This window comes from Triturus cristatus, chromosome 1_2, assembly GCF_964204655.1.
Source record: "Triturus cristatus chromosome 1_2, aTriCri1.1, whole genome shotgun sequence".
Lineage (NCBI taxonomy): Eukaryota > Metazoa > Chordata > Amphibia > Caudata > Salamandridae > Triturus > Triturus cristatus.
Genome location: NC_140580.1, coordinates 214,891,865 through 214,918,735, shown reverse-complemented (window position 1 = coordinate 214,918,735; position 26,871 = coordinate 214,891,865).

Genomic DNA, 26,871 nt, shown 5'->3' with positions numbered 1-26,871 from the left:
ATGTTAGGTGCTCCCAGAGAAGGGGGTGTTTTCAGGTTTTGAATGATGGTGTTTATTTTGTTGATAAAAAATGCTGCGAGGTTATCACAGAGGGCTTGGGTGGGGGGCTGCGAAGAAGTTACACAGTCTGGATGGGTTAAGTTTTTAAGAATCTGGAAGATACTTTTTGAACTGTTGGTGGCATTGGTGATGGTGGAACAGTAATAGTTGGCCTTATTATGGGCAATGGCAGTTTTGTATGCCCGGAGGTTGCCTTTCCAAAGAGATTTGTTGGTGTCAGAATAGCCTTGCCTCCATCTTCTCTCTGCTTGTCTGCAGGCTAGTTTGAGTGCTCTCAATGAGTCGTCGAACCAGGGGGCAGGTGCTCGTCTCTTTGGTTTGCCCTTTTTCTGAGGGACGAGGCGGTCGGAGATGTTGGAAATCCTTGAGCAGAGGGACAGATAGTTGTCCTCTACCGACTGAGCGATGGAGAAGCTGTCTTCCACCTCAAAAACCGGGCCGGTCAGTCTTAGTTTATCCAGAGCTTTCCAATCTCTGAACAAAAGATCAGGGCCGGAGCTGAGTGACGATCTGCTGGCCCTGCTGTCGGCTATGTGAAATTTAATGAGCGCATGGTCGGTCCAGCACATAGGCAGAATGTCGCTCAGGGGTACTAGCTGGGGGGAGGAAAAGATTAAATCGAGCTGGTGCCCTGCGGAGTGTGTAGGCTTATTGACCAGCTGGGAGAGTCCCATACCTTCACAGGAAAGTAGTAGATTGTTAAGAGCGGAGTCTAGGCTGCCGTTGGGCCATAAGTTAAAATCGCCCAAGACGATCAACTTGTTGTGAGAGGTAGCCATATTAGTAAGGGTGGTGAGGAGCGACTGCTGCTGAGTGGAGTTAAAAGCTCCCGGTGGGCGGTAGCAAATCACAGCCGTGAAAGTTGTTCCGGAGTGGCAGTCGATTGAGAGTCCAAGTATTTCCGTGCCGGCCACTGGGTCCATATCAAGAGTTTTTACGGTCCAGGAGGCTCTATATATTATACCGACTCCACCACCCCGACCCTTAGGTCTAGGGAGATGCAGGATTTTGAAATCTTGAGGACAGGCCCAATCCAATTCAATATTACAGTCGGAGTGGGTCCAAGTCTCCGTCAGGAATAGAGCATCAAGATGGTGATTATCGATCAACTGGGAGATTTCGTTAGCATGTTTAGGCAAAGACCTGACGTTCAGCAGGCCACCCGACAGTAAACCTTTGCAGGCAAAGTCGTGCAGAGGATAGGCGGTGTCAAAGAAGGACAGATGGCCTTCATGAGCGTGGTCTCTGAGTCGGATTAAAGACTCGCGCGCCAGAGGCGAAGGGCTAGTGGTGGATAGGGGGGCTGGAGCCTCAGGGGTCGCTCCGGGCGCTACCGAGGCGCGGACGAGCGCAGACGAGCTTGCCTTATGCGCGCCTTCGGCGCGCATTCGCCGCGCCCGCTGCGCTCGTCCGCTGCGCTTCCTGCAGGGGCTCATGTTTTATAGTCGATGTCAGTGCGTAGGAAGGGGGCGTGGCCAGCCGCGGTGGGCGTGTCTGGCGGCGACCAGGAAATGGCTGCAGGACGCGATGTGCTCTAAGAGCGAAGCGACAAGCTGTCTGCCGCTAAGCTCAGGAGCAGGTAAGGCCAAGGTTTTTTAAGGGTGCATATGGTTTTAAAATCACACACAATACACAAGTATACAAAGTTTAAAATAGATTAGCGACTACCGGCTTCCGCCTCAGTAGTGTTCTCAGGTTGTCAATGAAGCGCTGGCGCTTTGGCGCGCGATTTATGCAAACTGGGTGGAGGGGGCGTGGCCAGCCGCGGTGGGCGTGTCTGGCGGCGACCAGGAAATGGCTGCAGGACGCGATGTGCTCTAAGAGCGAAGCGACAAGCTGTCTGCCGCTAAGCTCAGGAGCAGGTAAGGCCAAGGTTATTTAAGGGTGCATATGGTTTTAAAATCACACACAATACACAAGTATACAAAGTTTAAAATAGATTAGCGACTACCGGCTTCCGCCTCAGTAGTGTTCTCAGGTTGTCTTCATCAGGACAGGGCTAAGATCCCTCCTATATGGAAAGCGTGTACTTATGAAAATACTATAGACATAAGTGAAGATGCAACTAGTCATGCATAAATATACGATACCTAATAGTATACATGTATGTTTTATGTGTATGTTAGGTTTTGCCTTGAGAACGGGTGGAGAAATCAAGGAGCCTCAATGGTGCCCTTGTACTGCTACTAGCTCAATGTACATCCATCCCGCGGTTCCGCTGATAACACACTTTATCGTCAGTGCTCCCGCGTAGTCGCAGGTCGTAAACAACTCAGTGTGTGTCCAACCATTGTGGGACACGCACACTCATCTACTCCATCTAATATCCTAACATACAAACCTAGGTTTTTATTAAAATCTTTTAAAATCTTTTTGCTTGGAGTCGAGCACCCAGCCCCAAGGGGTGGCGGTCCCCGGGGCTGCGAGGAGGGCTGTGTCCCCCCGCAAACATTTATACAAAGCCCCGGGGGTGGTGGTCCCTGGGGCTGCAGGGGTCCCCATGGGCCCCCGCAATTTTTTTTCTTTTTTGCAGTACCCCCGGGACTTGGCCCACCCGGGGTGAATTAATAATGAAGCGCGTATTTTGAAAATGTTCAGCCGGATCCTCTGCGTATCCCGTGATTAAAAAAAAAACGTGGGACCCCCTGAGCAGGCCTAGGGGGTCAGGGTGTTTCTACCCTGCCCCTTTTTCCTGTTTTGCGCATTTGTTGTTCTGTTTTCTTGTGCCTCGGTTCTACCAAGGCACAAGATGGCTGCCATCACTTCCTGGTTTGGAGTGTTGACAGCCAATTAGCATGAAGCTCGTGATCGGGAGTGTCCGCGGATCCTCCGCGTCCATAGATATCACTATCTTTATTTCTCAATTTCTCAAAAACTACTAAACGGATTTACACCATTTTTAAAAGGTCGATTTCTGAGCCAAGCAGTAACTTTTTGCCAAATTTGGTGTAATTCCGTTTAGCAGTTTTTGCTATAACAGTGTCTAAAGTTTCCTATGGGAAATTGATTTTTTGACCTCTATTTTTTGAATTTCTCAGGAAATACTGAACGGATTTACACCATTTAAAACAAAGGTCTCTTTCTGAACCAAGGGCTACCTTTTTTGCAAAATTTGGTGTAATTCCGTTCAGCAGTTCGGGCTGTAGCCTGTTCCAAAATTTCCTATGGGAAATAACCTGGTGAAAACGTGTTTTGGGACCCTCTTTTTCTCGGCCCCTGTTTGACGAATCACCCCCAAACTTTCAGGATAAGAGTTGACAAGAGTGCCCCACCTGTTTTTAAAATCTCGCGAAGATTCGTCCTCCGGCGCCAAAGTTATTGGAAAAAGAATGTTACGAATTTCCTATGGATAATAGGTCCTAACTATAAATACCTACTGGCGACCACCAGTAGGTAATATATATATATAAAACAGCAACAAGGTCTTGTCATATGATGTGCAGGTGTAAGGAACCCCAAGAAAATCAAAAAGTTCATGAATTGCAACACCACCCACGCGGTGTACTGCTTAGTATGTCTGTGTGGACTCGGGTACACCAGCAGCACCATACATCCTACCAAAATAAGGATCTTGGAACGCTTGCGAGCTATAGCCACGAAGGATGTAAATTATCCGGTGGCTTGCCATTTTGAAAGTCATCACAGTAGTAAAAGGGATCTGTTACGCTACTTATGTTTAGACCACGTACCAGCCAGCATTCGAGGAGGAGATAGACTACTCAAACTCCAGAGACTTGAGTCCAGATATATAATTGACATACAGACTAAAATACCTCAGGGACTCAAAAGTGGTGAGGAACTAGCTGTGCATCTGTAAATGAATGTAAATATTTGTAAATAATAGTGAAACTTAGTAGTGGATTCTGGACTTGGTATTAACTCTGTCACGATGTGAATGGAATAGTTAGTGGGGTGATTAAACCTTTAATTATTTGTGGTTTAAAACTCCTTAGTTAACATTTCTGACCTCTTATGGTGTGGTCTCCCTTCATAATTTTTGTTTGGGAACGTAAACATTTTTTTGTGTTCTATTCAGCTCATGTGGTTGAGCTAGGAATAGCATATTATTAATGATTATATGCTCAATGAGGTTACATTGTCCTGTAGGGGCAAGGTATTGGCTAACCCATTCAGGGCGGAATTGTGTCAAAAATATATAATATTTTGATTTACTGGGCGTAGTTCGCGAAGCAGCGCTACGCGTAGCTACGCAAAGTGCACTTCGCACTATGCGAGCTACGCGTAGCACTTTGTAAACTGCGAAGTACCCTGTTTGCACTGTGCAATATGCCGTTTTCAATGATTGCACAGTGCAGACAAGCATCCGGCACTGTGCAATAATTGAAAACGGCATCTTGCACAGTGCGAGCTGTAGTTTTCTGCCGCTCGAGTAGATTTTTACTCAAGCGGCAGCTTTCTCAACGTGGACTGCTAGTTTCTCATCGCGAGCGGTCGCGAGCATACGTGATCACTCGCAATGAGAAACCTGACCTCCCCGCATTGAGAATCTCGCCGGGAGGTTTATTTTCCACGCTCGTGATCGGCAACTTGATGTTGCTGATCGCGAACGAGGAAAAAGTCTCACCGGGATGTCATTTTGCTTGCTCGTGGTCGCCAATTTGACGTTGAGGACCGCGAGCAAGCAAAAAATGACCGCTGCACTACACTACGCGTGTTTGCACTGTGCTACGTGCAATTCGCGTAGTGCGAAGTAGAGCAAACTACGCGAGCGTAGCGAAGTTCTTTGCCCAGGCTTATTTACATGTCAGACATGAATAATGGACTTTTGGACAGTGTCAGCCCATACAGGGCATTATTTTTATTAATGAATCCTTTGTATATTTGCATATATGTGTATATATGCATAGTTGCTAGGATTTACTCAGCTGTATAAACCTGCATAATGATTGAAGAATGCATGTTTTAAGATGGCCGAAATGATTTCTATGTCCATCTCTCAAGTCCTTTGTTTGTTTTTAACCTCAATGCAAACAACCAATGAACGAGTATGATATTGATTTAAATAACGCTGTCCCGGGGCTGCCGTGTGAAATTGACAAAGGCAGTCGCTGAAACGCGTCTTTTTGTGTTTTGTCAAATCTGGGTGATCAGTTTCCTGGGAGTGCTGTACTTTTGTACTTTGCAGCAGCGCGATATATATATATATATATATATATATATATACATATATATATATTTTTTTTTTTCAGTCCACAATCTCCGGTACGGAATCCTGGGCTGTCGCGGGCGGTCCGAGTTAGGATACCGGAACTCCTTATATAAACTCCACAAGTCCCCTTGTACACAGGAAACACTCGGACACCCAGTCTGTAAGTAGATAATTTATTTGGCAAGTCGAGACGACGCGTTTCGCCTTTACGGCTTGATCACGCTCGTATAGTAAACAATCCACCATGTTTAAATACATTACCATGTGAATAACAGAACACGGACTTCTTTTGCAAACAAAACGTAAACAGATGCAAATATCGCGGCCATTTTGAAGTATTGCGTAACTCATTAAATAACAGGTAATGTTGATTAATACCATACATATCGTGCTTACGGTCACAATGAGCCAAAATATAATGATGCTTATAGTATATTGCACAAAGTTAATACCAATATCTATTTTTATAAGTGCCAATAGAACGTAATAGGTAATGTTACGATAACACATCAAATATTGCACTGTAAAATTCATGTTACACGTGGATTAACTCAGATGGATACCCATAGTCGTTAGATGTTGTATTCTAGGCTCTGTCTCTTTCTGCCTAAATTCCTGTATTACAACATCATACATACAAGATATACCGGTAATATCATCCTTATACTTAAGGTGTCCTGAGCCTGTATACATCCGCATGGTTCACCATCAATTAAGCCCAAGTGGGCTAATTATATTTTGCAAAATATTTGCATATATATATATATATATACAATGAATCATTCATGGAAAACCTGTCCATAATTTCATGATATTCTCCATTAATCCAATGTTTCTTCAATAAGCTACAGAAATTCCACCAATTGCAAAAGAAGTACCTAAAATAAAACAAAATTGATTTTAAAATCATGAAACAGACACATGCATACTTATTATAATCAGTTAATTGTGCAAATGAATTGCCAATTCTTCCCTTAAATTCAACCCCATAGGGGCCAGACTTTCCAAATCAATAATGTATCGAGACTCCAATTCTCTTAGCGACAATTCCCTATTGCCGCCCCTTACACCCAGATTCACAGCATCAATCACCACCATGCGGACTAATGTATTGTCCTGCATATGTTTCTCATAAAAGTGGCGAGCTATAGGGTATCGCCTACAGTTGTTTCGTATTGCACGAAAATGCTCCAAAACTCTTTTTTTTGCCTCATGTTTCGTTCTTCCAATGTACCACTTGTTACATGGACATATCAAAACATAGACGCAGTATGTTGTATTGCATGTCAATTTTTTTCTTTTTTTTTCTTTATCACAAACTCCCTCCTGGAGTTAGGTACTGCCAGTTTGTTGCAATCGGTACTATTCTTACATGCTTTGCATTTCCGACAGCATCTAAAACCCGGTGTACCCATGGATATATTTATATCTCGTTCTGTAATGTAATTATGACTGAGTACATCCCTTAACGATCGTCCTTTTCTAAAGGTAATTGGTGGATTATTCCCCAGATTTTTCTTCGTATGATGATCATCAGTAAGTAATACATGCCAATGTTTCTTAAATATTCTGCGTACCTCATTTGATTGCCCTGAGAATGTGGTGACAAACCTGATGCATTCATTACCTTCTTCTTTCTTTTTAGAATGTAGCAATTCGTTTCTAGATTTAGTCTCTACTCTGGAGATTGCTTCCTTGATAATTTTGTTACTATACCCTCGATCTTTGAATCTCTGGCACATGATTGTTTCCTCACATTTGTAAGCCTCATCAGAACTACAGTTCCTTTTGGCGCGCAGTAACTCTCCATAAGGGATACTGTACACCAAGTTACGTGGATGACTACTGCTCGCACTGAGAATGCTATTCCCTGCTGTTTTCTTACGAAACAGTTTAGTTGTTAACTGATTGTCCTTCACTTCTAAGAACACATCAAGAAATTCCATTGTGGTCTTGCTGATATGTTCTGTGAACTGTAAGTTAAGTCTGTTCCTATTCAGTTTGTCAATAAAGGTTCTCACTGATTCCTCATCTCCGCACCATATAAAGAAGATATCATCAATGTAGCGCAGCCACAGGGCCACGTTGTTAAAGTCCGCCATTTCAGTGACAACCTGCTCCTCCCACCAGCCCATGAAAGGTGAAACGCGTCATCTCGACTTGCCCAATAAATTATCTACTTACAGACTGGGTGTCCGAGTGTTTCCTGTGTACAAGGGGACTTGTGGAGTTTATATATATGTTCCTTTAAATTTGAGTGCTAAAACAAGTTTGAAGCCAAAGTCGATCTTCTTACCCCAAATTAAGAATGAGGCGATCGATGTTTTTGAGAAGGGAGTCATTCAGGAATTATCCAAGTTATCCAAAAAGAAACATTTTGGGTGGAGAAACATCTCCAAAGAGCAAATGACGGCGATTGAAAATCTTAGAAAAGACAACACGATTGTCATTAAAAAATCTGATAAGGGAGGAAATGTAGTGATACTATCTAAACAAAAGTACATCGAGGAAGGGATTAGACGATTGGCTGATAAAGACAGCTATGAGAGAAGTAATAGAATGGAGTATGAGAATTCCATCAAAGCATTTCACAAACGTCTTTTGGAATGGAAAGAGAAAGAACTCTTAGATCAAGGTGAATATTACTTTCTTCTTTGTAAATATCCCAAACTCCCGGCATTATATCTACTCCCTAAGATTCATAAAAACATGCAAAATCCCCCTAGGAGGCCAATTGTTTCATCCAGAGGAAGTTGCATGGAAAATGCATCCAGATACGTGGATTTTTTTCTCCAGCCGTTTGTTAAAACATTACCCTCGTACGTTAAAGATACAGGGGATTTTTTGAGACGATTGGATAACTTTGCATGGCAAGAAGATTTCTCATTGCTGTCTTTGGACGTGATGAGCTTATACACATGCATACCGCATGAACTGGGGCTCCAGGCGTGCAGGTTTTTCCTGAATGAGAGATCAGTCTCATATTTTTGTCACACTGAAATGATCATTGAGATTATGTCTACTTGTCTCAAACTATTTTTTTTTATTTTTGATAATAAAATTTACAGGCAGACCCTTGGTACTTCGATGGGGACCTGCTTTGCTCCATGCTTTGCGGGTCTCTATCTGGGGTACTGGGAGGAACTTATTGTGAGGAAATCAGAATTTTTCAATGACAAAGTGGCACTTTGGGTTCGTTACATCGACGACATTTTCTGTATATGGAAGGGAAATGAAGGAGAGGCTAAAGATTTTGTTGAAGTTCTTAACACTAATGACTTCAATCTACAATTTACCAGCCAATGGTTGAATACAGAGTTGGAATTCCTTGACTTAACATTAACTGTACACAACAACAAATTAGAGAGTTCTCTTTTTAGAAAAATCACGGCAGGGAACAGTGTGCTCCATGCCAAGAGCTGTCACCCACAATCTCTGATTGACAGCATTCCCCTAGGAGAACTCCTCCATGCTAAACGTAATTGCATCACGGTTGAGAGCTTTGAAAAGGAGGAAGGCATTATGATACAGAGATTCCTTGAGAGAGGCTATTCTAAAACAGTGATCAATAAAGCAAGAGCCAAAGTAAAGGAGAGAACGAGAACCTCATTACTGATAGAAAAAGAAAAACATGAGATTGCAGAGGATCCTAAAATCAGATTTATTACCACCTACAGTAAACAGGCACACGAGGTAAAGAGAAGTATCACCAAATTTTGGCCGGTGTTACACACTGACAAAGATCTCACCAGTAACATAGGACCATTTCCTCAGATTACTTTTCGAAAGGCCAGATCTCTCAGGGATACTCTTTGTAGAGCAGTAGAACCAGTAGAGGTGAGAAGTCTTGGGATCCAAGGGTTTTATCCGTGCCGTAACTGTAAGGCATGTAAAAACAGTCGCCATATGAAAGAATGCAGTTTGTCAGCAGAGTGTAAACCCTTTAAAATCACAAAACATACATCTTGCAACACTGAATTTGCAGTATATGCCCTTTTCTGTCCATGTAGAAAAGCATATATTGGAAGTACGATCCATAATGCAAAGAAAAGGGTATTAGAGCACTTACGTGCAATCAAGAATGGTGACAAGCAATATCCCATGGCAAGACACTTTCAAAGCCAACATGGGCAAAACAATTCATTGCTCAACTTTTGTGTACTTGATTCAGTTAGACTCAATGAAAGAGGTAGGAACAGAGTGCAAGATCTTAGACGCCTTGAGTCAAAACTGATTATACAGTACAAGACCTTAGTTCCCAATGGGCACAATTGTGATGAGGAAATGGAAGTCCATTTGGGATAGGAGAGTGCACCATCCTTGACATGTTTAAAATTACACGTATTGCATCATCTCAGTATAGTTTGGAATTGTAGAGAGAAGGTTACTGTTGTTTCTTTCATTCTGTCTTAATGCTTGAAGACAATTTTTAAATTTTGTGTGAATTTATTTCTGAAAGTGTCTATTTTTGTGGTATTATGTATGTTGTAATTGTAAGAATACAATTGTAAGGTAATGATTTTTTCTTTTTGTTTCCATAGAGATCCGATTCAGCATTGAAGAAATGCAATTAAGCCAAAGTATCTGTAGATTGTTTTCACCAAAGAAGATATAGTTACATGAATGGTATTGTTGTCTATTATTAAGTTCAGGATGATAACACTGTGTTGACCCACTTGGGTTGAATAGTAAGCACTGGTGTAAGCATTCGCGAGTCTATTAGGTAAATATGATGTTTATCAACATCGAAGATTGAGAGATATTTTGAATTGTAACCAAGCGAGGAGGATTTATAGCAAATGAAATGCTTCGTTTCGTTGTTGACCCACTTGGGTTCAACAGTTAACGCCATTTTGGGTTCCGCGAATCTATTGGGTGACTATGATTCTCACATAAATTGTGATCGAGACATAATTTTGAAATTGTAATTATGAGAAGAGAATTTACAGCGAAGGAAATGTCTTTGTTTTGCTATGTTTATAATCATAGTCGCATTGGAAACAGTGTGAGATTTTGAACAATCGGTGTTTACCCTGTACTCGAACCATTTAAAGATGGCTGATCAGTTTTGTCATATGCATATAGAGTGAAGCAACTCCCAAATGTGCAGTCCGTTCTCTATGTTTATGTATGTTTTTTGTAATCACATGACTTTATTTAAACAACATTTATCTTGAATTACCACACTCGTGAACAAGGGATTTTTCCCGAAACGCGTATAATGGCCATCTGTTGCTAAATAAACAAGCGCATTTAATCTCAAGAGTCCGTGGTTGCTGTCCCTATTTTTCGTCATTGAAGAATTCAGCTGGAGTACAATATATATATATAGATATATATAGATATATTATCTACTGGCGGTCGCCAGTAGATAGTTATAGTTAGGACCGAGTTCCCATAGGAAATCTGAAAATTCTATTTTGAATAACTTTGGCGCCGGTTGACTTATCTTTGTGAAATTTTAAAAACTAATGGAGCGCTCCGCTCAGCTCCTACCCTGAAAGTCTCGGGGGGATTCGTCAAGCGGGGGCTGAGAAAAAAGGGGGGGTCCCAAAACGCGTTTTCCCCATGCATTTTCCCATAGGACCTTTAGTCGAAGATACAGCCCGAACGACTGAACAGAATTACTTAAAATTTGGCAAAGAGGTAGTCCTCAGGTCAGGCATGTGCCTTTTGCATATATGGTGTCAATCTGTTCAGTAGTTCCTGAGAAAATTGCAGTTAAAACTACATAAATATCTATATGAGCGCACCGTGCGCGCACCAAATGTCTGCGAGCGTAATTCTGATTGGTGGTTAGATGTCAGTCAACATTCCAATCGGTTGAAATCAGGAAGTGTTGGACGCCATTTTGTGTGTGACAGTGAAAAAGAAAGGTGGAGAACGTGAAAAGGGGGCAGGGTAGAGAGTTCCTGACCCCCTAGCCTTTGTCAGGGGGTCCCTGAAGGACCCCGAAGGGTGAAAAAAACATTTTTTTTTTTTTTAAAAATCGCGGGGTGCGCGCACGGTGTGCGCACCCCCCAGCCACCATTTTGAGTTTTAGAGAAAGAAGAGAGCTAAAAACACAAGTGGAGACCGTGAAAAACCCTTAAAAAAAATAACATTTTAAACTGTTTATAAGTTTATAGAAGATATTAACTATGCTGTTCAACTTTATCCACATTAAAAAAAAAAGAGCTGAGCCATTCCATATTACAGGATACAGTCAATCTATAACTATATACATAGGTAGTTTATTGTAAAATAAATATGTAAAAAATATAATAATACATACATAAATTAGCATTTAAAAAACCTTACAAATTCACTAAAAAAACCATAGGTTTCACACACGTTATAGTTAGAAATTAGCATTTAAAAAACCTTGCAAATTCACTTAAAAAACCATAGGTTTCACACACGTTATAGATAGGAATTAGCATTTAAAAAACCTTGCAAATTCACTGTAAAAACCATAGGTTTCACACACGTTATAGTTAGGAATTAGCATTTAAAAAACCTTGCAAATTCACTGAAAAAACCATAGGTTTCACACATGTTATAGTTAGCTGGACATTTCACTCGTACAAAACCATTGAAATTTCCCCGTTATAGTTAGTTCAGCTACCTATAACTCGCGCGACCGCAATCCACTGCTGATGACGTCACATCCATTTAGACACTTATTTACCCATTATTTACCCATTTATTCTTCCATTAACCTTTAGATATACATATATACAAATTATTTATTTTTCAGAAAGACACATATTCACTGGATGATGTCATCAGTGATGTCATTTGAGATGTCATCAGTGATGTCATGAGTGATGTAATATGTGATGTCATCAGCAGTGGATTGCGGTCGCGCGAGTTATAGTTAGCTGAACTAACTATAACGGGGAAATTTCAACATCGACACCTGTTCAGACACTTTCCCACTATGTCTGTTTAAACTACACTCTACTACACCACTCACCACTACACTCTATGCCACATAATACCACTCTACCCCACTCCATTCTACGTCAGTCTATTCTGCTCCACTTATTTTATGCAACTCCACTCTATGCCACTCCACTATATGTCAATCCACCCTGCACTATTCGACTCTATGCCACTGCACTCTATGCCACTTTAATCTATGCCACTCCATTCCACTCTAGACCACTCGACTAACTGCTATTCCACTATATGCCACTCCACTCCATGCCAATCCATTCTACACCACTTCATGTTACAGAATCCCACTCTACTGCACTCCACTCTATGCCACTCCACTGTACACATGACACTGTACGCTATTCACCTTCATGTCAATCCACTGTATGCCACTCAAATGTATGCCACTCCACTATGCAAGACTCCACTCTCCACCACTCTGCTCTACGCCACTCCATATCCAATCTACACCATTTTGACTCTACACTACTCTACTGTATACCCGTCCACTTTGCATCACTCCACTGTACTTCACTCCTCCTCCACTTAATGATATTTTACTCCTCCCCACTCTCCACTCTACGCCTCTCCACTCTACATTATTTCCCTCAATTCCACTCAATTGTACAACCCTCCACTCTATGCTTTTCCACTTCACGCTTCTCCACTCTATGCTGCTCCTCTCTATGCTATTCTACTCTATGCCACTCCACTGTAGTGCACTCCACTTTATACCACTCAACGCCACACCACTGCACTCTATGGCAGGCCACTCTATGCTACTCCACTGTTAGCCACTCCACTTTGCCAGACTCCACTCTATGCTACTCCAGTCTATGTAACTCTATTCTACGCAACTCCATTGTATGCCACTCCACTCTATGTCACTCCACTCTACGCCACTCCACTCAACACTATTTCATGGTACATCAGCACTCAACTGTATTCCACTCACACCACTCCACTCTATGCCACTGTACTAGACTCCACTCCACTGTATGCCGCTTCACTCTACCCTATTCCACTTTACGCCACTCTACTCTCCACCACCCAACTCAATGTCACTACACTCTAGTCCACTCCACTCTAAGCTAATCCAGTCTGCCCCACTCTAACCCTGGACGTAGATTGCGTAGTAGTGCTACGCATAGCTACGCGAAGTGCACTTTGCACTACGCGAGCTACATGTAGCTACGCGAACTGCGTAGTGCACTGTGCAAAATGCTGTTCGCACTGATTACACATTGCCGGAGGCATGTCCGCACTGTGCAATAATTGCAAACCGCATCTTGCACAGTGCAAGCAGTCATTTTCTGCCGCTCAAGTAGATTTGTACTCGAGCGGCAGCTTTCTCAACGTGGACTGGTAGTTTCTCATCGCGAGCGGTCGCGAGCATACGCAACCACTCGCAATGAGAAACCTGACCTCCCCACGTTGAGAATCTCACCGGGAGGTTTATTTTTCCACGCTCATGATCGGCAACTTGATGTTGCTGATCGCGAACGAGGAAAAAGTCTCGCCGGGATGTTATTCTGCTCGCTTGCGGTCGCCAACTTGACGTTGAGGACCGCGAGCAAGCAAAAAATGGCTGCTACGCTACGCTTTTTTGCACTCTACTACGTGCAATTGGCGTAGCATGTAGTTGCGCAAACTACGCCAGCGTAGCATAGTTCTACGCCCAGGGTTACCCCACTCTACTGTATGCCATTCTGTTCTATGCCAATATGCTCAATGCCACTGCACTGTACACTTTTTTACTCTATGCTACTCTGCTCTAAGTCACTCCAGTGTATTATATTCTACTGTATGCCACTCCACTTATTTTTTTCCACTCTATGCTACTTGACTCTACGCTACGCCACTCCACTGTACACCATTTAACTTTACGCTATTCCATGCTACGCCACTCCACTCTACACCACTCCACTGTCTGCCACTCCACTGCATGCCAATCCATTGTACTCTTCTCCACTGTACTCTTCTCCTCTGTACACTACTCCACTATAAGCTACTCCATGACACTTCACTCTGCACTACTCCACTATACGTCACTCCACACTCCAGTGTTTTACTCTATGCTATTCCACTCCATGTCACTGGCCTCTACATCACCCTACTGTACAACACTCTATACTACGTTACTCCACTTTATACCACTGTATTGTGTGCCTCTCCACTGTATGCTATTCCACCTGACTGTATGCCACTCTACATCCTTCCACTCTTTGCTTTTCCACTATACTCCACTCTACACTATTCCCCTCTACGTCACTCCACTGTACACCACTACACTGTAGGACTGTAGGATATTGTACTATATCCCACTCCCCTCTGTGACACCCAACTCTATGCCGCAGCATTCGGCGTCACTATACTATATGCCAATTCACTCTCTCCACTGTATGCCACCCCAATCTATGCTATTCCACTCTATGGCACTTCACTCTACACAAATGAGCTCTATGCCACTGCATTCTACAGCTCTGCACTCTATGCCACTGCACTCCACTCTACACCCCTCCAGTCTACGCCACTCCACTCTATGCAACTCCACTGCCTGTCACTCAACTCTGTACATTATTCCACTGTAAGTCACTCAGCTCTACACCACTGTAGGCCACTCCACTCTACGCTATTCTACTCTATGCAACTCCACGCTACCCCACTCCATTCTATGCCAGTGAACGGCACTGCTCCATTCCAGTCTATGCCACTCTACTGTATGCCACTACAGTGTACACCACACTACTGTACAATGTTACACTCTACACAACTCCACTCTATGCTACTCCACTCTACGCCACTCCATGCCACTCTACTCTAGGTCATTGTACCGTATGCCACTCTACTATCCACCAATCCAATCTATGCCACTCCATTCTATGGTATTCTACTCAGTGCCACTTGACTGTATGCCACACTACGCCACTGCAGTCTATGCTATTCCACTCTACTCTATTCCATTTTGTGCCTCTCCACTCCACACCACAGCACTTTATACTGCTCATCTCCATGCTACTCCACTCTATGCCATTCCACTCTCTGCCCCTTGACTCTACATCACTACAGTATACACCACTCCAGTATATACCACTCCAGACTATGCTATTCCAGTCTATGCCACTGTACTCTATGCCATTCCACTCTACGCTATTCCTCTCTTTGCTATTCCACTCTAGGCCACTCCACTTTATACCACTTCACTCTATGCCACTCCAGTTTATGCTATTCCACTGTATACCACTCGACTGTATACCACTCTACTGAAGGATATTCTACTTTACACTACTCCATTGTATGCCACTCCACTCTACACCATTTCACTTCACACCACTCTACTCTACGCCACTGATTAAGAGTGGTAAAGTGCAGGGAATCCTAAGGCCAACAAAAATGATTTCAACAAAATAGGAGGGGAGAAGGTCAAATGTTTGAGGGTGACCTGGCAGAGCGGTCCAAATCCAACACTCTCACATTATTTGATTTTGATTTACTATTGAGATATTGATTGCTATTGATTAACTAACCACTTTTTGCCTTCTGTAATGTCCTTAATTTTGAATAAACCTATAAGGTTTAACTTGGAAGTCTGTCCCACTTACGTTTATGTGAATTGGCTTGGACTAAGTCTAATGAAGACTCATATACTCCTGAGTCTATGTCTCCACCCTCTTAATTATTTAGAGCATCAACACAGCTCACATCCAGACTGCGACCTGTTTCGCTGGTAACGCACCAATCTAATATCCTCTCAATCACTGTCCACAGCACAACCAATTACAGTCTCTGTTTTCAAAAAGCCATTCTCTATGCCATATATAAGCATGGGCGTTGAACTACTCTCCGCTCGCGGAGCTTGCGAAGTTTAGGTAACTTCGCGATTCGCGTAGAGCGCGAAGTTGCAGATTGCTACGCAATCTACCACGTAGCGTAGTAGTTTTGCTTCCTCGCGCGCTCAATATTCATTCTCGCGTGCGCGGTAACGTCTTACCGTGATTCTGCATTCGCCAACTCGCTTTTCTGTCCATTCGCGTGCGCCACGAGATTTGTAATATGGCCGCCCAAGCCCACGAGAGTGTGCGAACGCGAACACGTCATTCGGGCGTGCGAGCTGACTTCCGTTGGCTGTCTTGGTAAGATCGCGATCCTGAACATGCAAAAACTACAATCTGGTGAAGAATATCTCTCGAGCTTCATAAAACCTTCTCTAAAATGATTGTTTTGCTCAGAAAAACTGCTCAGATTGTGATTTTGCTGTAGTCTTTTGTGTAAGGAGTACTTTAATTTTTTTTACTCTTTTTTTCAAGAGGAAGGAAGTGCCCCTGAGTCTCCAACTTCCTGTTCCTGTCCAGCAGGCTCCTCCCAGTGCTTTGTCCATGTGCTGTTCACTTTCATTTGGATTTGGAGCTGGAAGTATGACTTTTTGTGTCTGTCTGCTGCATCATACCATTGGATTGGATTTATTTGAGGACTTTTTGATTTGAGATTTAATTTACAACAAGTAAGTTGGAGAATTGGTGTGTTTGTTTCATTGGGGCTTATTTGTACCTACATTTTTCTGGGATTTTCATTGTTTTTAAAAATTATTGTTGTGGGTGGCCTGTACTTTCAACAGGGGCCTAGTTGTTTTTCTTTGCAATTTCAGCCAGTAGGGTACGCATGGGTCCATGTTTCTGTGGTGTCTGTTGAATTTAAACATCATGTAGGGCATGGATGGCATAGGATTGAAATGCTAAATGTGGCTGTGGTGTATTTCACTGTTTGTGTGTGTGTGCGTGTGTGTGAAATACCTTTGTTGGATGTGTGTGCTTGATGTGTAACTTCTTTCCAATCCTTTCGTAGCCCTGTTGATTTTCATTTTTGTATTAAAGCTGTGTTGTTTAGCAGGCCTCCTTTGTCCGGTCATATATAGGCCTGCTTCAGTTCATTGTTTTCCATGGCCTGTTGTGACTGTGAGTGGCTTGTGGCAATTTTGTGGTGGTAGTTTAGTAGTGTGTCCTTCTTTTTCCATAAAGGCCTGCATTTCTTTTCTTTGTTCCCCTTGGCTTATACTTGTTTTTGTGTCCTGGCCATGTGTGTGGCGGCCATTTTGTGAAGGCAAGCATTGTGCTTTTGCCATAGGCTTACATTGTCTGTCTTCCATTTCTTGTTGTTGTGGGTGTGTAGCGGCTATTTTGTGGAGCCATCTAAGCAGTGTGCTTGCTTTTGCCATTCTGTTCCAAGCTTGTGGCCTAGTCTGCCAGTAGTAGTCCCAGAGGTAGTCATCCTCAAATCATGGGTGCATAAAAACAGTTTGTGTTGTCTGTTGAATTTTTACACCATGGATGGCTTTGGATTGAATTGCAAAAGGTGTTTTTTGGGGTGGAATTGCAGTTTTTGGGTGTGTGTTAAATAAATAGGGCTTTTCAGCCAGTGGGTAACCCTAGGGATTCAGCTTGCGTACTTTTGGTAACTCTGCACAGCGCGACAACGCGGACTTACAGTTTTTGTCATTTTTGCGCTCTCAATATGCGTGTTCGCGCACGCGATAACGACTTTTTGTACAGTTCGCGATGCCGAACACGCAGAATTTGCAATCTGGCAAACAATATCTCGCGAGCAACATAAAACCTTCTCGAAATCGCTGATTTTGTGCATTTTGATAAAAAAACTCCTCAGGTTGTCATTCTGCTGTAGTTTTGGAGCACGGAGTCACTTTTATTTTTTAAAAATATTTTTAGGAGAGGAAGTAAGTTCCACAGAGACTACAACTTCCTGTTCCTGTCCTTTGTAATCACTTTTTTGTTATTATTGTGGTGGGTGGCCTGAGCATGTGGGTGGTGGCCATTTTGTGGAGGCAGGCATTGTGCTTTTGCAATAGGCCTGCATTGTCTGTCTTGTATTTATGACCTTTTCTTGTTTTTGTGAGTGGCCTGGCCATGTGGTGGCGGCCATTTTGTGGGACCAGCCACTGTCTTTTTCCATAGGCCTCCAAGCTTGTGGCCTAGTCGGACAGTAGGCCAAGGGGTACTACTCATCAATCATCACGGGTGCATGGAAGTTAAACAACTGTTTTTGTGTTGTGCGTTAAATTTCAACATCATGTATGGCTTTGGATGGAATTGTAAAATGTGGGCTTTACTTTTTTTCTGGGGTATATTTCACTTTTTGGGTGTTGTAAATAGATGCCTTTAGTTTTTATGCGTATATGTTCGTTGTTGTTGCTCCCTGATGCTGCATCCATCCCATAAGATGCACACATTTTTATTTAGGGCAATCAGCCTACACTACATTTATGTTTTTGTTCTTTGCTATTCTTATTCTTCCTGAGTGTACACAGTACAGTAAAAGTACACCAGAAGCCCTGGCCTTGTCAGTCTCATAAATGGCTATACTGTTGTTGTTCACTGACTTAATACAATTTAATAATTGTGACCACCCACCACACACTAAGAAGTTATATATTATATTATTGATCTTTTGACTGATGTTCTTCTCGCTTTTTTGCTTTTAGGTGCACAAAAGACGGAGGAGGTGTGTCATCATCAACGACCGTTGTGGTGCCAGACCGACGTCCTGCTGCTGTACACGACGTTACGTGACGTGTGAGTGACCTGACCAGCCATCTCTGCAACTTGTGCAACTGAGTGCTGTTTTGACATCTGAAGAAGATGCCCCCAAAGAAAGCAGGTAGCAGGTCCTCCAGTACCAAGAAAGTTGCCATGGAGAAGAAGGAACAGAAGAAGAAGGGTCACTTAAGTCCGGTATGCCTCCCAAAACCTTTTTTGGGACACCAAAAATGACGCCTGCAGCAGCGGTGTCCGGGGGCCAAGCTGGGGGCAGCACCTCCGCATCAGTGGGCCTAACCCACCAACCCAGGCCCAAGCAGATGAGTGTGGAAGAGGTAGCCAGCCTAATGGTGGAAAGCAGTGATGCTGAGCCTGAACTAAACTTATCGCTATCTCAAAGTAGTACACAATCAACGCAGGAGGGAACACAGCAGATCAGTGGTCAACAACAACAGCTGCAACCACCGCCCGCAAGAGTAGCTGTAGTTCCTCCCGAAGTAGGGGCAGTTCAGGAAATTGAGCCTCATGCAGAGGAAGAAGAGGAAGCCACTCCTTCAGAAGTTCCATTGTCTTCCAAATCTCCAGCAAGGAAAAGGAGGGTTAGTACATCAAGTTCTTCGCCAAGCCCCCCTTCTGATGATCTAGATGCCACTTGGAAGCCACAAACTGAGTCTGAGAGGGAGACATGTCACAAGAGCAGGCATGGGAAAAGGAAGGTTCCAGAAAGCCTTACACTTATGGAGGTTGATGTAGAAGAGCAGGATGATGATGATGATGATGATGATGATGATGAGCCAGTCATCACAAACATCACTCCCGGGCCTGAGGAGATGGAGACCAACATTTTTACACTATCCAAAATGGCTGCGAGGGATGTAGCACGCATACCTCCAACACAGGTAAAACCAACATGACCTCCAGCTTCAATATTTACATTAGCAAAGGGTCGGCAGCGTCCTACATCCAGCACAAGCACCACCTCAGCAGAAGTAGGTAGTGGTACTGCACAGAGTCAAATTCAACAAACACCCTCCAGTTCATCCGGCATTGGAAGTGGCACCTCCAGCAAGAGACAAAAGTAAAGCTCCCCAGTGTGAGACTTATTTACGGTTAGCGGAAAGGAGGAGAACATTACTATATGCTCCGTTTGTCATACCTCTGTTAGTCATGGTAAGCTTGGTACGAACTATGGAACCGGAGGCCAAATGACCCATCTGAAAAAACACCACGCAATCCAGTGGGAGGAGCACCTTCGTCGCATAAAAACTGGAACCATTGCTGTTGGGGATAAACGAGTAGAAAGTCCGCTCACGGTTGAACAGGAAGAAGAAGAAGAGGGAAACATTCTCTGTGTTAGTGGTACACATAGTAGCCCTGTCCCCAGCACTGCAGTGGTAACGCCCACATCCTCAGCAACATCTCAGTGGCACAAGAGTAAGAGTCAGCCTGAGACACCAAGGAGTACTGCTTTTAAAAAAAGTGCGACGTTGAGCACAGGAAGGAATACCACGCAGCCTACCAATTCTTAGCATGTTTAGTAGGCCGGAGGGGCAGTACGAACGCAACCACCCAATAGCACTTTTGTACAATGCGAAGCTGGCTAAAATGTTAGCACTGTCCCTTTTTCTTTTGTTGAAGGGGTGGGTTTTCTTGGATTTGTGACCACCAGCTGCCCAAAATGGAAGGTTCCCAGCTGCTACTATTTCGCAAGAGTTGCTGATCCAGCACTACATCACGATGTGCTGGAATTGCTTGGAAAAGCCTTAAAACAGAGTGCTGTTCAGAGTATCCACCTGACAACAGACATGTGGACTAGTTGCCAAGCCACTGATTACATGTGCATCACTGCACACTGGGTCTCTTTTTTGGGTGTTAAAGATAAGATATCTGAAGGTGTTGTTGACACCGCTGAGATTTTTAAAGACACTCGCAAACATGCAACTGTGGCCATGTTTGCTATGGAGAAATTTCATACTGCTGCAAACATTTTGGATGAGTTTAACAGCAAGGTGTTTGAGTGGCTGCGACCAAGAGGGCTTAACATTGGTTTTGTTGCCACAGACAATGGCAGTAATGTAGTTAGGGCCATGAAAGATGGTGGCTATTTCAGGGTCCCGTGTTTGGCACACTGCATTAACATTGTTGTTCAAGACTTTCTGAAAAATGAAAGCAAAGTCAGCAACTTACTGACCACTTGCAGAAGAATATGCACACATTTCAACCATTCTTTTAAAGCCCGGCAGCAGCTGAGGGTCATTCAACGCAAGCATAAAATGCCTGTCAAAGCACTCATCCAGGAGGTGCCAACACATTGGAACTCAACTTATTACATGCTTGAGCGTCTGTTTGAGCAGTACTTACCACTCAATGCTTATGTCATGAAAAGGTCAGGAGATCCTACTGTGAAAGGCATAAACGTTGAGATGGCCCAATGGGACCTCGTTAAATGCCTGACAGAGATGCTACTTCCTTTTGAGGTCTTCACACGTGAAGTCAGCAGGGAGGACTGTACTATGGGCCAAGCTATCCCATTGTTGTACATGCTAGAGCAAGAGCTGAAGGAGGTGTCAGAAATGTATGCAGGTGTGGATGACAAAGTAGACGCATATTATTTGGCGGACACCTTAGTCGCTCGCTTATCTGACAATACAAGGATTCAAAATAACATTGTGTCACATCGACATTACATTACTGCCTCAATTTTGGATCCACGTTACAAATTATTGCTGAGCAGTAATGAAGTAATTCCTTTTTCAGAAGTGGATGTTGCCAAGTACAAAACTTTTTTTTTTTGTCCTCATTTTGCCCTTGGAAGGTCACGTAGGAGCTCTAGGAGAGAAAAATGAACTACACTGTCGCAGATAAACTGGTAGCGCCATCACAGACTGGAATGGCACTCAGTATTATTCAGACTCTCCAAAGAATGCACCACGAGATATTTAACCATATAGGAGCAATATTGCTGCTATTAAATACCCATTACAGATCGGGGAAACCATGCTTTGGGGTATATCTAGGAAGGAGAGCAGACCAAGCAGCGTTAATCATCGGACAGTGGGAAAAAAAAAACACACACCTAGGACCAGTTCAAAAGGTGCCAGAAATCTCGTTTTTCGGGGTTACCAGATCTTGCTAGGTCGATTTTAGACGTTCGCAGTACTGATGTACGTCAATCTAACAAAGTGGGAGGCAGTGGTTCCTTCCATTTCCTGCAAATCTCTCTTCTTGCTAGTAGGATACAATAAAACAAGAGTTTTTTAACAGGACCTTGGACTTCCAGTGATGTTCCAAAAATTACGAGCAATGCGTTGATTGAGATTTGATGCCCCACAGATGTTGTCAACAAAGTGCTGATAGCGTCCCAAAAAGGTAACACCAATGGGCATTCATAGAACATATGTAGGTCCGAGGCTGCTAGCAACCCGCACTTAGGGCATGCCACAGTGGATTCAGTGGAAAATTTCGATAACCGCTGTGGGGAATAATAAGCCCTATGTAGCGTAAAGAAATGGTTCCTACGCAACCACGCCGGCTTCACTGTATCCCACAAGATCTTAAAGGAGGAGTACCAGATATTCTCAAGATCTTTTCCAGGAAAAGAGGAGCTCCACAATGTCTCTGGTAAGACAAACTCCCCATCGACCTCATCTAGTAACAAATTATACCAGAACGAAATCTCCTTAGGTACAGGAGGTTTGTCCATCATCAGGGTCACTATACTGCTCTCGCCACCCTATTTGGAATCTGCCCCTAACAGAGCTCTGAGTATGGGCCCAACTCGCCATCTGTAAGTATTTGAATTTAGAGACCCAACCCCACTCTAGCTAATATGTGGTCCCAAGGTAGCAAAACACCATCTAAAAAGAGATCTCCCGAAACCTCCAGACCAGCCTCTCTCAAGGGTGTTGCCAAACTATCAAGAAGCCACGCCGGGCAACCCGAGGAGTCCCATAGTGGTGACCTACTTGCAAAATAACCCACCTTTATTGCACCTCTTAATTTGACCCATATTTTTGTGAAACCCAACAAAATCTTCAACTTAACCTTTTTAAAAAACTTAGGATCCCCAAATTTATGCAAAAAACCCTGCTGGTCTACTTCCCCTCCTCTCAATAATGCCGCAAACATGCTACCTATTCCCACGTTTGTCGGCATCTTAAGCAGCATCCTGGCATGGGAAAGTTGAAAAGCCCAAGCGTATAGTTGTAAATCAGGTGCTGCTAGTCCCCCCTTTTCTCTACGGCGCCTGATCTTTTTCCATGCTATCCGAGGTATGTGATCGTTCCAAATAAAAGAACTAATGTGGCCTTGCAACTTTGTTAAAATAGAAGGTTCAAAATACAACGCAATAGTGTTAAATAAAAAGGAAATTTTGGGTAAAATAAACATTTTAACCAAATTAGCTCTACCCAAAATGGAAAGAGAGAGCGAAGACCAAGACCTATAAGCTTTCTGCAATCTCTCGTCACAATGTCTAGGTTCAGCGGTACGATTTTATCTATGTCCGTAACGATGGTGAGTCCGAGATAACGCATAGAACGACTTGGCTGGGCCCCTGCCACTGGCTCAGCCTTATTCCACAGCATCATCTCTGTTTTGGATGCATTAATCTGGTATCCAGACATCTCACCATAATCATGGGCCTGTGCGATAACCGCGGGTAGTGCTGTACTCAGATCTGAAGAGTAAATGAGGATGTCATCCGCGTACAGGGCTACCTTCCTCTCCCATCCCCTATAAATAAAAGGCTTGATGTTAACATCGTCCCTCAGCCGTTGGGCAAAGGGCTCGATGTATAAGTCAAATAGGAGAGGGGAGAGTGGGCAGCCCTGCCTGGTGCCCCGAGTGATATTAAAAGGGTCTGATAATTCACCATTGACCAACAGGGAAGCTGTGGGATTCCGATACAGCAAACTAACCACTCCACGGAAACCCTCACCAATGTTGAATTTCCTCAAGACCCCCGACAGGAATGTCCAGTTCACCCTGTCGAAGGCCTTGGTGGCATCCAACGTAATGACAGCTAAGGGCAAGGAATCCGTAGTCACCATGTCGATGGCACCCATCAGATCATAGGTTAGCTCAAAGAGCTGGCGGCCCTTCACAAAGCCTCGTTGGTCCTGATGTAAAATACAGGTGCCACCTCCCCCAATCTTTTGGCTAGGACCGATGTAAAAAGCTTGTAATCCGAATTTAAAATGGAGATCGGTCTATATGACCCACAGCTATCAGCTGGTTTACCAGGCTTCAATATCAAGGTAATGGAAGCATCGTTCCAAGAGTCAGGAGGATACACCCCCTCCAAGAAAATCTGATTGAACAGCTGGGTTAAGGAGGGGACTATTGTTGGTAATAGAGCCAGATAAACCTCCGAAGGGAGGCCATCAGGACCTGATGCCTTGCCCTTCTTGCTATCTAAGATAGCTCCAGTTACCTCTTCTTTTCTAATAGGTCTATCGAAGGTAGCTTTCTGGTCAGGCGAAAGAGAGGGGAGGGATACTCCATTCAGCCAATCGTCAACTTGTCGCGCATCAATGCTCTTATCCTCATGATATATGTTCTTAAAGAAGTCGCGAAAGGCACTTCTAATATCCCTATCTGCCAAGTGGACCATTCCTTCAACCAAAATTTGATCTATATTATTTCTAATACGATCCGTTTTTGCTTTCCAAGCCAAAAGCTTTCCTGCGCTTTCTCCATATTCAAAATGGGCCATCTTACTTTCCTCCCATCTCTGAAGAACTCGTAAATTCAAGATAGAACCCAATTCCCCCTTTAATATGAGTAGTTTATTTTGCCAGTCTTCCTGTATTTCTGGTGGAGCGACGGGATGTAGCAGGACATTCTCCTGCACCTTAGCCATATCGGCTTCCAGCGAGGTGACCGTGTCTCTATAGATTTTCCTTTTATACGAGACCTTGTTAGTAATTAGGCCACGCAGAAAGGCCTTGAATGCGTCCCATACAGAACCTGAAGAAGCGGACCCGGTATTATTATCAAAAAAAGACTGTGTTTCAGTTTTTAAGAAGGAAATGTCATCTGGAACATTGAGGAGTGAGCGGTCAAATGACCATGTTCTAAATGTGGTTTTCGACAGCCCAACCAATTCCAGGCACAAAGCAGCATGGTCAGAAAGATGGAGAGGGAGATAATAAACATTTTGCACCAATTTAACTAATTCCTGACTGACCAACGCTAAATCTATCCTTGACTGGTGGTGGTATTTATAGTTACGGAATGAGATGCCCTGCTTTAGCCCAGATTTAAGTCTCCATATGTCCACATATCCAAACTCCTTCATTTTATCGAGTAAGAAGAACCTAGTTTTAGATGGGAATGTAGGTCTGTTAGACGGAGATTTATCAAGAATAGGGTCCAAGACCACATTAAAATCTCCGGCCAAGATGATCGGTTCTGGATAGCGAAGGAGATGGAAGAACACAGAACTTAGAACTGATGGATCGTCTTGGTTAGGCCCATAATAGCCTACTATGGTAACTGGGGCCCCAGCTATAACTACCGAAACAATAAGCCACCTCCCTCCTGAATCCGCAAGTTTATCAACTAGCCTTGCTTTTAATGATTTTTTGAAAATAATCGCGACCCCTCTGGTATTAGAATTTTGTGTGGTAGATACGCAAAAATCGACCCATCTATTTTTTTTAACTAGAGAAAGAGTCTCTTTTTCTGTGAGATGGGTCTCTTGTAATATAAGTACCTGAGCGTCAAAATCTCGAAGGTGCTGCATAATCTTCCACTTTCTTGGACTAGAACGCAGGCCATTGATGTTCCATGAAAGAACTTTTAACTTATCCATAGAGGCGAATTCCACTCCCCATCCAAGTATTCACCCCATAGCCAAAAAAAAATAAAAATAAAAACCTCTACTGGCCATACTAGCCTTTACCTGCAGACCTATGATTCTCCATACCCGAGAAAACTAACAACGAGCAAAAACTGAGGTCTTTTAAAAAAAATTTACTTGCACCCCCCCTCGTGCCCCCCCAAACCTCCCCCCACCCCATGGGAAACCCTTCCTCTATCTATCTGGATAATACCAGTAGATAGCACTCTTACTGAGCTCCTGTCCTTGCCATTACCTTTTACACCTGCATAAGTGAGAGAGAGAGAAGAAGAAAAAGAGTGGAAGTGGGGAGGGCATTTGTATTATAGTTTTACAGTATTTCGATATTTTTTTTTTCTTTACAACTTTCCTGTAACAATAAGTAGACCCTTCAAATTACTCTACCAATTACTATATTCTGAAAACAGCATCCCATTCCCTTTCCCCATTCCTTTAACTATGCTCGTAGCATTATCTAAACCCTTCTTTTTTCTTTTTGCTTCTCTCCCTTCCCCTCCTTCCCTTTCTTCCTCCTCTCCTCCCCTTTTTTTTTGTTTTGTTTTTTTTTCTTCCCTTTTTTCTCTTGACAAAAACAATACTCTACTCTTAACTTGAAGCCCCCTTGTCTTTATTCTCATCTCGGCTCTTCCCCAAAGAGATTAGAAGTTCATCCGCTGCCGGCACTGATTGAATGTTGTGCATTGTATTATTATGCATGACCTTCAAAGCGGCGGGGAATACTAGCTGAGCCACCGCACCCAAACTCCTAAATGCCTCTAGTCTCCTCCCAAATTCCCACTGCTTATCCAGCGTGGCCCTTGAGAGGTCTGATCTAATCTGGAAATTGAAACCCTTCCCACTCAATGACTTCTGCTTTAGGGCCAAACTCAGGATGGATTCTTTCAGAGTGTAGGTGTGGACGTTCACCAGTATTTTCCTCGATTTTGCTCTTTGAGGATTCCTCCTGAAGGGGTCTCTATGGATACGTTGGATGTCCAGAGACAGATCCTCAACTGACTGATCCAATCTCAGGGATTCTTTTAACAATTGGGTGATATATTGCTTAATATCTGACCCCTCGCTGCCTTCCGGGATATTGAGAATACGGAGGTTATTGCGACGCGAATTATTCTTCAAGGACTCCATCTTCTCAGCCAGCATCAGATCCTCCTTTTTAAGCTTAACAATATCCATTTTAGCGTCGTCCAAATGCAAAGACATAACTGTCACTTTATCCTCCAACCTTTCCGTTCTTGTGGCGAGGCTGTCTACTTTGCTATCTAAGGACTCACAGAAATTCTGAATTTCGATTGGATAATTGTCGAGGC